Here is a 14703-nt window from a genome sequence, read left to right as displayed (position 1 = left end):
AGAGATTCAGGTGAAAATGAAAATGCAATCAAAAGATTTGTGAGTGCTGACTCTGACCCCTTTCAGGCGCGATAGTTCACTATTAATAATGCTGAAATGGCAGCGAGGAATATGGCAAACAATGAAAAGGACAGAAAATATCAGTGGCAAACCTGCTCTCAGCCTCTCTACAGAGAATGTGAGAAAAATGTGCCTAAATAGATTTATGGCATGAGAGAGTAATTTGAGGTTATACATTTCAAAAATTTGGATACAATTGCTAGATGAAAAGTGAATCAATGAACAATATTTTGCATAAATAAAAGTGGCATTCTCCCTAATTTCAAATAAAATTAAAAAGTTAATTAAATAAAAATTGTGGCTGTGTAGGCATAAAGGTAGTCTAGAAATTGTTCCCTGTGGTTTAAATTAATGATTAGGAGTTCTATAAAAAGTATTATCTAGGGAATACCGTTTGATATAAAGAAGATATAATAAGCAGAAAGTAGCTTCTTATGGATGAGTAAAGATTAGGAGTCTCAGATGTGTGCTGTATTTTTTCCCTGGGCCACGAATAAGGGATTATTGTGTTTGACTTAGAAAATAACACTTTCTACCCTACTGTTCCTACAAGAAAATTAGATGTTAACATTTTTAATATTTGGCTATTGATTTATTTAGGTTTTAAGATAAAATTGGACCTACAGTAAAAAAAAATTAAATATCAAAGAAAGTTTTGTCATCCTGAGACAATATTCATGTGGACAATTTAGTTAAAATAATCTGGTTTCTATGTTTTTTGACATTTGGGATTCTGGTAATTTTTATTTCAACTGCCAAGTTTTATAGACATACCAATAAGGGCCACTTTTAAAATATTAAACTATAATTCAGATTCTGGCCACCAAGTTCTCTTTCTCTGGATCTTTCCTTCTTTACTCTGGCCATACCTACTCTTCTACCTCATTGGATTTTCCAACTCCTAGGCACCCCACTGTCTTCTAGGTCAAAATACTTAAATAATATCAAATCCTATATAATAAAAGCATAATATGCAAATCGACCAAATGGCAGAATGACCAGTAGGCGGCAGGTGGGGCCAGTGAGCAGGTGGCGCCAGGCCAGCCAAGGCGCGTGTCAGCGGGCAGAGGGAGGGAACTGTGATGGGGGGGGGGGGGGGGGGTGGCGACCAGCGGCGGTGGAGGGGCAATGGCCAGCACCATCTCCTGATAGGCCTGTCCGGTCACCTCCCACAGAGGGAGGCCAGACTGTGGCTTTAGGCCCACTCTCCATGAGGAGCAGGCCTAAGCCGACAGTAGGACATCTCCTGAGGACTCCTGGACTGTGAGAGGGCACAGGCCGGGCTGAGGGACCCCCCACCCCCAGTGCATGAATTTTCATGCACTGGGCCTCTAGTTTAAATATAAAACTTAACAAGTGGCAACATTTTATATATTTTTCCCTTCCTTCCTTCCTTCCTTCCTTCCTTCCTTCCTTCCTTCCTTCCTTCCGTCCTTCCTTTCTTTTAACCTTTTGCACTCGGATGTCAAGTGTGACTCGACACAGTTAGCATTGGTAGCAGCTTGTATGTCGAGCCACACTTGACACGTAGTTTCACTGTGGGGGGGAGGGGGATTTTTGTCTATTTTTCCAGTATCTTTTCTTGTTTTCATTAGCATGAAAGGACAAGTAAAATGTAAATGCCGTCTCAACTGATGCCACCACCTAAGCTTCACCAATGGCATCTTCAAAGGCTATTTGTTTCTAAGACACATCAGTCACGAGAAAAAGGTTAGACCAGTACACTAACTTCCAGGGGTAGATTATTATCCACTAACTTAGAGCAACCTTTAGATGGAAAGCTCCATATAATCACACCTCACCCTAACAAAAAACACAAAGATTGTGTTGTTTGTTCTAACAGAAAAATCAAAGGAGGAAGAAGAGAGACGATTTATATTTGCGAAACATGTGAATGTAAACCACGTCTTCATGTGGGTGAATGTTTCAAAAAATATCACACCATGAAAAATTATAGAGATTAAAATTACTCTTTGAATGTATCAATAATTTGAGATATAAAAAAATCCAAATAAATAAGTTTGTATGAAAAGAAACTCCAGTTTTTTATTCTACTGCCGTGCTTTGTAAAATCTGGGGTATTTAAAAAATTAAATCCCGAGTAGAATAAAGGAATCGAGAAAAAAGCAAGCAAGTGCAAAGGATTAAACAGATTTTATTATTTTAGAGCAGTATGAGGGTCAAAACGAATTTGAGAAAGTACAGAGAGATTTTTGATATATTTCCTGCCCCAATGCATTCATAGCCTCCTTTATCAAAATCCCCTACCAGAGTGGTGCATTTGTTAAAGTTGATGAACCTACATTAACACATCATAATCACCCAATATCATAGTCACCTTAGGGTTTACTCTTGGTATTGTACATTCTATGGGTTTGGACAAATGTATAGTGAGATGTATCCATCATTACAATATCTAACAAAGTAGTTTCACTGCCCCTTTAATTCTCTGTGCTCTACCTCCCTTCCCCCTACCCCTTGCAACCTCTGATCATTTTACTGTCTCCATAGTTTTTACTATTCCAGAATGCCATATACCCGTGGTCGGCAAACTGCAACTTGCGAGCCACATGTGGCTCTTTGGCCCCTTGAGTGTGGCTCTTCCACAAAATACTACAGCCTGGATGAGTCTATTTTGAAGAAGCGGCGTTAGAAGAAGTTTAAGTTTAAAAAATTTGGCTCTCAAAAGAAATTTCAATCGTTGTGCTGTTGATATTTGGCTCTGTTGACTAATGAGTTTGCCGACCACTGGGTATATACAGTTGACTCTTGAGCAATGTGGTAGGTAGGGACATCAACCCCTGTGCAGTTGAAAATCTCCATATAACTCGACTCTCCCAAAACTTAGTTGTTCTTCGGTATCCATGGGGGATTGGTTCTGAGGATGCTCAAATCCTCTTTATAAATTGGCATAGATCAAAGCATACAGTCACCCTCCGCATCAGTAGACTCCCAACCATGGATCAAAAACACTAAGGTATTTATTGAACCAATCCATATATAAGTGGGCCGCACAGTTCAAATTCATGTTTTTTAAGGGTCGCTGTACTTGGAATTATAACAATGTTCAGCCTTTTCAGATTGATGTCTTTCAATATGCATTTAAAATTCCTCCATGTCTTTTCATGGCTTGATAGCTCACCTCTTTTCAGTGGTAAATATTATTTCATTGTCTAGACTTACCACATTTTATTTATCCATTCACCTACTGAGGAACATCTTGGTTGCTTCCAAATTTTGGCAATTATGAATAAAGCTGCTAGAAATATCTGTATGCAGGTTTTGTGTGGACATAAATTTTCAGCTCCTTTGGGTAAATATCAAGGAGTATGATTGATGGATCATATGAAGCCCATTCTTTTTAGGGTATATTTTCCTAGTCTTTCTTTAAAATGTTGCTTCTCAGTATATCTGAATGATGGTACATTCTATTAAGTTGAATATTTAAGAATTCAAATGAAAGGTACCTAATATTACCTTTTAAGTATTGGTTGTCTTAAAATCTCAGAGACACAGACAACAGCATTATGGTTATATGAGGGAAGAGGGATGAGGGAGTAATAAAAGGTAAAGGAGGTCAAATATATGGTCACTTACATAATGATTTAACATTGGGTAGTGGGCATACAATACAATATATAGATCATATCTACACTAATAAAAGAGTAACATGCTAATTGACCATACCTTTGTGACACCCACTAGCCAATCAGTAGTGAGTATGCAAATTAACCCAACAAAGATGGAGGGTTAATTTGCATACATGGCTGCCGAGTGGCTGGGGGTGGGGCAGGATGCTTGCATTGTCACCATGGCGATGATGCAGGCATTCCACACCACCCCAGCTGCTCCGGGCCTCTGGGCAGCGTGGGAAGGTGGAAAGGCAGCTCTGGGCCAGAGCAAAGGCGGTGCCAGCAGCCAGGGGAAGGAAGGCCCATTCTTGCATGAATCTTCATGCATATGGCCTCTAGTATCATAGAATTGTACACTTGAAACCCATACAATCTTACTAAATAATGTCACCCCAATAAATCTAATAAAAAAGTGTTGGTTGTCTTATGTAAAATACAAATAGGTAATTAAAAAAAAGTTTCATTGATTTCAGAGAGAGGAATGGAGAGGGAGAGAGAAACATCAATGAGAGAGAATCATTGATCGGTTGCTGCCTGCATGCACCCTACTGGGGATGGAGCCTGCAACCCAGGGATGTGCCCTGACCAGGAATTGAACCATAACCTCCTGGGTTACGTGTTGACACTCAACCACTAAGCCACACAGGCTAGGCCAAATAGGAAAATTTTATTTCTCTTTGCACAAGTATTTTCCACACCAATATTTACAAGTACTCTTTACTATTCATGCTAATTAAGATTATAAAAATAATCAAATAATTAATTTGCTATAATTACTATGTCTATTTGACTGTTCTTTATCTAATATCTGATAGGTAATATTATTATGCACTTAGGTGTTTGTTTCTTCCAAAGGTAGACAGTCACTGAAAACAGTATATATCACTTCAGAGAATGCCCAATAACCATACAGAGACAACTATACAGTTACATGAAGCTAGCTCTTGACTTCCATGGTTATTGAGAGACAATAGCATGGAAAGTGGAATCATTTTAGCAGATAGGTGTGACCACCTCTACTTTAATTAATCCTATTATCTGATATGCTTAGAAGGTAGCCACCAGGCTCATTGGAAGTTCATTTCCTTTATTATTCTACTAGAAGCCTGGTGCACGAAATTCGTGCACTGGTAGGGTCCCCAGGCCTTGCCAGCGATCAGGGTCAATCGGTGCCTTTCGGCTGCCAGCCGGGGCCTCCCTTCCCTGGCTGCTGGCTGCCAGCTGGGGCCTTCCTTTGTTCCGTGCCACCTCCTGGTGGTCAGTGCACGTCATAGCAAGTCGCTCAGTCTCCCGGTCGAAATCCCACAGGGACACTTTGCATATTAGCCTTTTATATATAGACTAGAGACCCAGTGCACGAAATTCGTGCATGGGGGTGTGTGTCCCTCAGCCCAGCCTGCACCCTCTCCAATCTGGGACCCCTCAAGGGATGTCCGACTGCCCGTTTAGGCCCCGATCCTAGGATGGGGCCTAAACGGGCAGTCGGACATCGCTCTTACAATCCAGGACTGCTGGCTCCCAACTGCTTGCCTGCCTGCCTTCCTGATTGCCTCTAACCGCTTCTGCCTGCCAGCCCGATCACCCCCTAACCACTCCCCTGCCAGCCTGATTGATGCCTAACTGTTCCCCTGCCAGCCTATTTGCCCCTAACTGCCATCCCCTGCAGGCCTGGTCACCCTTAACTGCCCTACCCTGCAAGCCTGGTCACCCTGAACTGTCCTCCCCTGGAAGCCTGGTCCCCCCCGCAACTGCTCTCCCCTGCAGGCCTGGGTCCTCCCCAACTGGCCTTCCCTGCAGGCCTGGTCGCCCCCAACTTCCCTCCTCTGCCAACCTGGATACCCTGAACTGCCCTCCCCTGCAGGCCTGGTCCCCTGCAACTGCTCTCCCCTGAAGGCCTGGGTCCCCCCAATCTGCCCTTCCCTGAAGGCCCAGTCGCTCCCAACTTCCCTCCTCTGCCAATCTGGTCACCCCTAACTGCCCTCCCTTGCAGGCCTGGTCCCCTCCCAATTGCCCTCCCCTGCTGGCCTGATCGCTCACAACTGCCCTCTCTTGCAGACCTGGTCCCTCCCAACTGTCCTCCCCTGCTGGCCATCTTGTGGTGGCCATCTTGTGTCCACATGGGGTCAGTCATCTTTGACCACATGGGGGCAGCCATCTTGTGTGTTGGAGTGACAGTCGATTTGCATATTATTCTTTTATTACATAGGATAGAGGCCTGGTGCATGGGTGGCGGCTGGCTGGTTTGCCCTGAATGGTGTCCCGGATCAGGGTGGGGGTTCTCTTGGGGTGTGGGACAGCCTGGGCGAGGGGCCTGTGGTGGTTTGCAGGCCGGCCACACCCCTCGGCAACCCAAGCAGAGGCCCTGGTATCTAGGATTTATTTATCTTCTATAATTGAAATTTTGTAGCCTTGAGCGGAGCCAAGCCTCCTGCTTGCTCCATGGCCACAGCCATTTTTGTTGGGATTTATTTATCTTCTACAATTGAAACTTTGTAGCCTTAAGCGGAGGCCAAGGTAAGCCAGGGCTGCAGAAACTTGGCTTCCTCCATCAACGGGGGCAACTCAAGCCTCCTGCTCTCTTCAGCTTCATGGCTGCCGCCATTTTTATTGGGATTTATTTATTTTCTATAATTGAAACTTTGTAGCCTTAAGTGGAGGCCAAGCCAGTCCAGGGCAGGTGGAAAGCTTGGCTTCCTCCATTGCTGGGGAAACCCAAGCCTCCTGCTCTCTCCATGGCTTCAGCAATCTTGGTTGGGTTAATTTGCATACTTACTCCTGATTGGCTGGTGGGCGTGGCTTGTGGGTGTGGAGGTATGGTCAATTTGCATATTACTCTTTTATTAGATAGGATAGATTTTTAGGCACTTGCTATGGAATAAATGCTAATGAGCAAGGAAGCAAAAGGGAAGAGAGAGAAAAGCAATGGGAGTAGAGAACCCCCAAATTAGAAAATCAGTTCCTGAATAATCACAGCTTGTGATGGTCCCATTGCTGTAGAAATATAAACTCCCATTATATTCTCATATTGGAAAGAAAAATAGGTCTTATTTTTCAAATATGTAAATGTGCTGACAGAAATGTTCCATCTAATTATTTTGTGTCTATTGTTAGGAGGCTGTAATTGAGCATATGTTCCATTTCTAAAAATATTTTTTTTTATTTTTTCTTCAAGATTTTATACATTGTCTTTTTTCCTGAACATTCTTCCTATTTCTTTCTTGTTATTAAGTTGATTATGATAGGCACATCCAATTTGTTTCAGTCTTGCCAAACCTGTTTACTGCCCAGAGAAAGGTGAACTATTTAAATGTGCCCACATTGATTATTAAGCTTTGGGCAAGAGATGCCACTAGAGGTTGTTTTTTTTTTTGTTTTTTTTTATCCCTGTCCAAATTTGTTGAGTACAATGTGCTGGTGTTCATGTTGAAAGTCCTCCCAATCTTTCTTACTGCCTGAAATAAGATAAACACATATAATCATGGCCCCTAACTAAATACAAATATAATTTTATTGTAGGAATGAATGACCATAATTTTTTTTTATTAGTAGACTAATTTCTAGCCAGCAAGATGAATTTTGTTATGCAAGATGGTTATTTATTTATTTATTTATCTATTTTTGTGGCGTCTTTATGAGATATTTGGTCTCAATGAAAACATTGTTAACCAGAAATTTAATATAAAAAAGTCTACATTATATTTATATTTAAACACTCCTATTCCCCCAATAAACACACATCACTTTCCTGCATTCTTTCAAGTTTAATTCTAGTAAACAAGTGTAATAAAGAGCCAAAATCCATTTTTAAAATTTTTGACTGCTGATAGCTTTTTAAGTCTCACCCAGCCCTTTTGCTTTTCTGTTCCACATCTGACAAACTGAAAAAGTCCAAGTATTGCTTCCTTTGGTGCCAGCAGGAAATTCACAAGAACCTTCACTTCAGTCCCATCCCTTAACCTTCTAAAAACCCCACACCAGTCTCTCTTCCCTGTTCTCTCAAGACATTTTTGGACTAGCTTGAGAATTGCCCTGCTCTGCCCAGAAAATGTCATTACGTGAATAATAAATATTTTCAAACACTCATGATGTGAGTGTGGTGTCATCAGTCTTGATATATGAACCATATTTAGGGGTAAGGATTCAGCCTGTTTCTTTGGACTTTTCACAACAACAATAAAACCTGCTGGTCATAAATCCTTTATGCCTTCATTCTTACATTCATTCACACATTAATTCACTTAATAAGATTTCAAGATGTAAAATACCGAGTTTTGGCCACCAGGAAGCCAAAATCTATACAAATTAGACTTAACTTTCAAAAATGCTGTTTAAAGTGTTCTCTCCTCCACTCTACTTGCCTAACTTCTGTTTCATATCTCGGATGAAAGCCCCTTCTCAGATAGGCTTTTCTGAGCCCACTCAATCTAACTCATAAGCTTCTGTTTTTAATAGCACATGTTCTTTTTCTTTCTTAACTTTTAACACAATTTATAATTACAGTTGACCCTGGAACAAAGTGAGGGTTAGGGACACCAACACTCTGCACAGTTGAAAAATCCATGCATAACTTTTGATTCCCCAAAGACTTAACTACTAATAACCTACTGTCGACTAAAAGCCCTACCAATAATATAAAAGCCCATTAACACATATTTTTCTATATATGTATTATATATTATATTCTTACAATAAAGTAAGCCAGAAAAAAAGAAAATGTTATTTAAAGAAATCATAAGAGGAAATGCATTTATTGCATTGTTTGCATTAAAATAATTCATATATAAGTGGACCTGCACAGTTCAAACTAGTTTTGTTCAAGGGTCAATTGTATATATTTGATTTTTTAAATTTGTTTTCAAAGCCAGACAGAAAGGTTCCATAGGGAAGGGGCATGCATTTTTTGGTCACTCTTGGGATTTGACTTAATTTTTTCACAATAAGATAGTGACCCAAAGAGGCCAAAAATTTATTTAAAAAAATCACACTGTTAGTAAAATGTGGTATTAAAATGGAAATGTATATCTGTCCAGTCACAATATCCATTTTTATTCCATTCTATTGTACTCTCAGAGACTGTCCAAATAACAGGTTATTAGGACAATTTGAGAAGTTTATCCTCACTTTAAGAGTATTATATTGGATCTGACACTATGTCAGCTTATTAACTACTAGAGGCCCAGTGCACAAAATTCATGCACAGGGGTGTATGTCCCTCAGCCCTCAGCCCAGCCTGCACCCTTTCCAAACTGGGATCCCTCAAGAAATGTCCAATTGCCCATTTAGGCCTGATCGATGCCTAACTGCTCGCCTGCCAGCCTGATTGCCCCTAACTGCCCTCCCCTGCAAGACTGGGTCCCCCCCAACTGTCCTCCCTTGCAGGCCTGATAACCCCCAACTGCCCTCCCTTTCAGGCCTGGTCCCTCCCAACTGCCCTTCCCTGCTGGCCTGATCACTCAAAACTTCTGTCCTCTGCCGGCCATCTTATGGTGACCATCTTGTGTCCACATGGGGGCGGCCATCTTGTGTGTTGGAGTGATGGTCAATTTGCATTTTACCTCTTTATTAGATAGAATTCCCAAGTCTTCTAAGAAGAAGAAAGGCCGGAGGCACCAGCAATCTCTCTCTCTCTCTCTCTCTCTCTCTCTCTCTCTCTCTCTCTCAATAAACTGATATTAAAACACTTTCAGATAAACTGAATATGTGTACACTGAAGAAAATACTGGTTTAAAATTGAGCACATGAATATCTTAGTAAGCATCTCTTAATAAAAGACGAAGTGGTAGTCTTTCATTAGAGTCTTGAACCCTTAACACACCTCCATGGGAAAGACTAAATAAAAAGTAACACACCAGGAGTGCCACTATGAAAGATTTTAGTGTCTATTGTATTTTATTTTTTTAATTAGGATTTGTGAACATACTATAAAATCTCTGGGTCTAAATGCAGTTAGAAGAGAAGTGATTATGATTTTTTCTTTAAGGCTTGGGTTGATGAATGAACTAGCTAGTAAAAGTACCCATTTTCACAGCCATACTTTTTGGTAAAAAATATCTTGTACTTCAGCTTTCCTCTGAGAATTCTAGTTTCTGGACTGTGTGATGTAATTGTCCCTTATCATACCATATGGAAATTCAAGATTACTTTCATGCCCCAAATGATTTGGTACTAATTTGTGTTTCACTTATATTGGAGGAGATGTATTTTCCTCTATCCCCCCTGGTGAATAATTCATGGGAAAGGACAAGGGCCTGTTTTAATAAGAATATATATAGATGGCTTCCAAAAGTAGGTTGTAGAGCTTAATATAGCCCTGAACCTGAAGAAATTTTGTGATGCTTCACTGCACCCAGGAGATGTTGAGCCAACGAGGCAGGCTGCTCAGAGCATGTGACCTGAAAGTGCAGAAAGCAAATAGGAAGATGCTGATGCACGTATGTAAATTTTAGATGATTCTGCAAACTGTGATAGATTTCTTAAATGAGAATTAAATTTTTTAAAATTTCAGTAATTTGATATTAAATTTTGAGTCACATTTCTAGCAAAATGTGTTTTGTATTCAGTTCTTATAGATACTTATCAAATGAAAATATTTATAAGCTTTATAAAACTCAGTTACTAAATCCAAGAAAGTGTGTTGATTTTTTAAAGGATTGCTTTAGGGACAATTAATTATAAATGGCTCATTTTTGTATCAGCAACTCAATACATCAGTTTGGCAGCTGCCTTAAGAATCCTGGCTTAATAATGAATGCAGTGCTGTTTGATAATGAAAGCATGTACAATATGCTTTTACAGGACTCAGTGCATTAGGTGTACTATTTTTACCCTTTTAAATAGTCTCTTTAGCCAACCATCCCTGGCTAGTAGTCCCTGTGTCATTATAAGACATTCCAATCTTGTGTCATGCATTATTTCCCATTGTTAGCTTTCTAAAGGACAGTGTTACTGGGGAGCCACTGAGTATACATCAATGATACAGACTGACTACTAGCAAGGTATTATAACTGGTGTTTCCACCCTACTCACAACTGTCAACTCAGGGAAATGTAACATGTTTTCATTTGACCTCCACACCATCTGTGCAAATTGGCCAGCTTTGTGCGCTCACACCTGCTCTGATTCAGAAGTTGATGTGCAGGCAAGGCGGATTTCTCAAGAGCAAGAAGAATGTTTTCCAGGTTGCTTTGGACGTGTGTCAAAACAGTACCAAAATGAATTCAATGACAGGAGAACAGTAATGTGCTATTTCAACATGGTGAAGCTCAGTCCCTTAAAAACATTTTGCTCTGAGGACATGACTTCAGGGGTCTAAAAGTTGTATACGGGCTTTTTAGTTTTTTCATTTTTTTTGAATAAAAAAATAAGTAATATGGTAAAATGAGCGTATAATGTAATTTCCTTTCTATACAGAGGTTAGAGCAGCTCAAAAACAAAAGGGAGGAGGACTTGATGGAATTTGAACCTGGAGATTTCCTGAAATACTGAAAGCAGACATTATTAGATTAAGGAGAAAAAATGCTAGAATATGCAAGGAAAAAAATTATTGCCATGAAAGTGGTGAATGCAAGGAGCCAGGATATAAATAATGAATTACAAGACATATATTTATTTCTATGCCAGATTCATTTCAAGAGAGATTAATAGGTTTTGTTACAAAGTCTATTGTGACACAAGCCAGGAAATATGTCAGTCTTGCCCCAGGTTGGCGAAGAACATGGGCATTTCTTTTTGACAGCAATTAGCAGAATAGAATTCGTCAGCACCAGTGAACTCAGAGATAAAAGAGGCTATTCTCTTCTAGCACATCCTGTGGCAATTACCTTTCTAACTCAGGTCAGCTCTGTTGAGTTTGGAGAAGGCACAATTTCCTGTTCAATGCCAACCCAAGAGTAAAAGTGTAAACTTTCTGACATAACTTTAAAACGCTCACATATACAGAACTGCTTTCCCCCAGCAAACCATTTATAGTCGTGAGTCCATTAGCTGGTAATAAAGCACTGGAGTCAGACACTTGGTAAGTAGGCTGCCCGGGAAATACCGTGAGTGTACAAACACCCTTTTAACCAAACAAAGGTAGTCAGAACCATACCATAATTGGCTGCTTGCTTTTATTTTTAATTCTAAATAGAAGAGATAAAAAACTAGTTTATGAGAACATCTCTTATTATTTACAGAATAAGTAAATTAGTGGAAATTGATTGTAAGTTCAGTTTTATACTAATTCACTAAAAATGCGCCACTTATACAAAAACAAAAACAAAATGAAACTAAAATAAATAAATACAACTTAAAAATATATGATCTTCTGTATTGAAAATGAAAATGATATAGATTTACTCTGGGCAATCCTTAAAATAGAACAGATTTCTTCTTGTAATTCATGTCTCGTTTATAATTCTTTCAACAAATATTTGCTGAGGACTTAAAAGTAGAGGTTGGTGGATTAAATGGCAGGGTGAAAGTCAATATATGCTACTTGTCAATTTTGTAGCTATTATTTCATTTATCCTTCATCACTATATTCAGAACACATATAATTCCTCTCCTGTTATGTAGCTGAGGTGTTTGATTGTGGATCACAGGGAGGAAGTAGGAAGGATAAGTCAAGCAATTTGGTAATAGTACCCAGCAATTTGGTAATAGTATCTTAATGTGGTTCAATGAGGTAATGCATATGACATAAGGAATTAATTAATGAAATTCAACATAATGCATTAATTCAACAAATTCAACATTAATGCATTCGACATAAGGAATTAATTAATGAAAACCTGTTGTTATTAAAGATGCTGATCATTCTTAATTTACAGTCCTTCTGAGTTCCTGGCAAATGTACCGAAGAACGGAGATAAGAATGGTCCTTTTTAACAATAGATTCCATTATTTCAGAGTATTGCTATGAGATGATTAACTCATAAAACCTAGCGCAGGAGAAAAATGTTTGTGCTTAGACCATATCAGTCATCAGACTGGGTATATTTCTAGCTCTGGACTTTAGGCAAGTCACTTAATTTTTCTGAGACTGAACTTCTCCATCTTAAAAAAATAAATGGAGACATAAATCACATTTTATGGTATTCTTATGAGTGAGATGATATCATTAAACTATGTAAACTGGAAAGGAGCATAAATGAATGAGGATCTTTTACCTTGTGTAGTTTATTAATAATTTCTCAACTCAGGATATAAACATAAAATTGATTTAGTTTTCTTCAAAACTTGATTCCAACTCTGCTTTGTTGAAAGAATAAACATAATGGATAGAGTCCAACATTTCCAGTCACTTTCCATTATTAAAATGTACCAGTCCTCTTTAAATCTATTAATAATTCTTCCCTCATCCCTGGTTAAAGTAATGATGCTGGCTGCTAGCATGGAAAAGGTGAGGTAAAAGAAGATATTGCTTCCCTACTCCATTTTCAAGGCTTATCTACTGTAGGGGATGGAACCAGGAAGAGACCAGGAGTGAGCGGTATCTTCTGATGTGAGATAGTCATATAGCACTGCTAGAACATGGCTATTGTCTTCCCTAGTTCACTGTCTCGGGGTGGTCTCGTGTCCTTTGTGGTTATGTGTTGATTGTTTAGGACAACCTGGGACTCTTTTTTTGTTGTTGCTCTTAATCCTCACCCGATGACATTTTTCCACTGATTTTTAGAACGAGTGGAAGGGAAGGGGAGAGACAGAAACATCGATGTGAGAGGAAGACATCTATTGGTCGCCTCCTGCATGTGCCCCAACCAGGGTCAGGGATCAAGCCTGCAACCAAGGTACATGTCCTTGACTGGATTCAAATCCGGGACCCTTCAGTCTGTGGGCCAGCATTCAGTCTACTGAGCCAAACCAGCCAGGACCAACCTGGGACTCTTGATGTATGAAGAAGCTCTCAGAGAAGTATACTAGCCTTTAGTCTTAACAGCAGCACCAGAGTCCTCTCCTCCCCTCTTACTCGATAAGGTATCTTTTCACATGATCTCTGTGATGTTATGTGTCAACTTTCCAGATGTGGTTGTGAGGGTGTTTATAGATGAGATTAGACTTTGAAGTAGTAGTCTCAGTAAAGTAGATTTCTCTCCCTAATTGGGTAGGCATCATCCAATCTGTTCATGGCCTGAGTAGAACAAAAAAATGAATAAAGGAGAAATTTGTCCGTTTTTTCCTGCCTTACTATTGAGCTGGAAAATGTCAGCCTATCTTCTCCAACCTTTGTGAGCCAATTCCTGCAAAACTCTCTCTCTTTCTCTCTCAAATATATAATATAATATAATATAATAAAATATAATATGAAACAACATAATACACAGGGTATCCCCCCATATATATATATATATATATATATATATATATATACACTTTAACAGCTGATAGCTCAATTTGAAAAGGAAATTTATTTTAATAAATGCTGCCTTTATAATTATTCAAAGTGTGTGTATACACTTTTAGGGACATTATATATATATACTGTCTCCCACTGATTCTGTTCTCTGGGAAACCTTGACTAATATAATCTACTAGTGGCCCGGTGCATGAAATTCATGCACATTAAAAGGGAATTAATTAGAGAAAATATTTTAATATTGCTATTTGCCCTTTCTCTATAATAGAAGTGTCAAAGATGAAAGAAAATTAGCAAAATGTATATGAAAATGCCCTTCCTGTCAGAATCTGGGGCATGCCGCAGGACCCAGAGTCAAGGACCCACATGCGCGAGACCCAGACCCAGCCGAATCCACCTCCATCAAGCCCTGCTGGGCCGGGGGCACAGCCTCAGGTCCCCTGTCAAGCCCTGCCAGGTGAGGGGCGCGGCCTCAGGTTCCCCCACCCAGCCTCAGGTCCCCCGGCCCAGGTGCGAGGGCACGAGGGTGCGAGGGCGCGAGGGTGCGATGACCATTTGCATATTAGCTCTTTAATATATAGGATTGTTCATCTTAGATTAATTTCTTCTTCTAATCCCCTTTCTCCTTCATGTGAAACCATAGACATTGTTTTTGCACCCTTTCCTAGGGCCAAC

This window comes from Eptesicus fuscus, chromosome 7, assembly GCF_027574615.1.
Source record: "Eptesicus fuscus isolate TK198812 chromosome 7, DD_ASM_mEF_20220401, whole genome shotgun sequence".
Taxonomy (NCBI): domain Eukaryota; kingdom Metazoa; phylum Chordata; class Mammalia; order Chiroptera; family Vespertilionidae; genus Eptesicus; species Eptesicus fuscus.
This window is presented reverse-complemented; position numbering follows the sequence as displayed.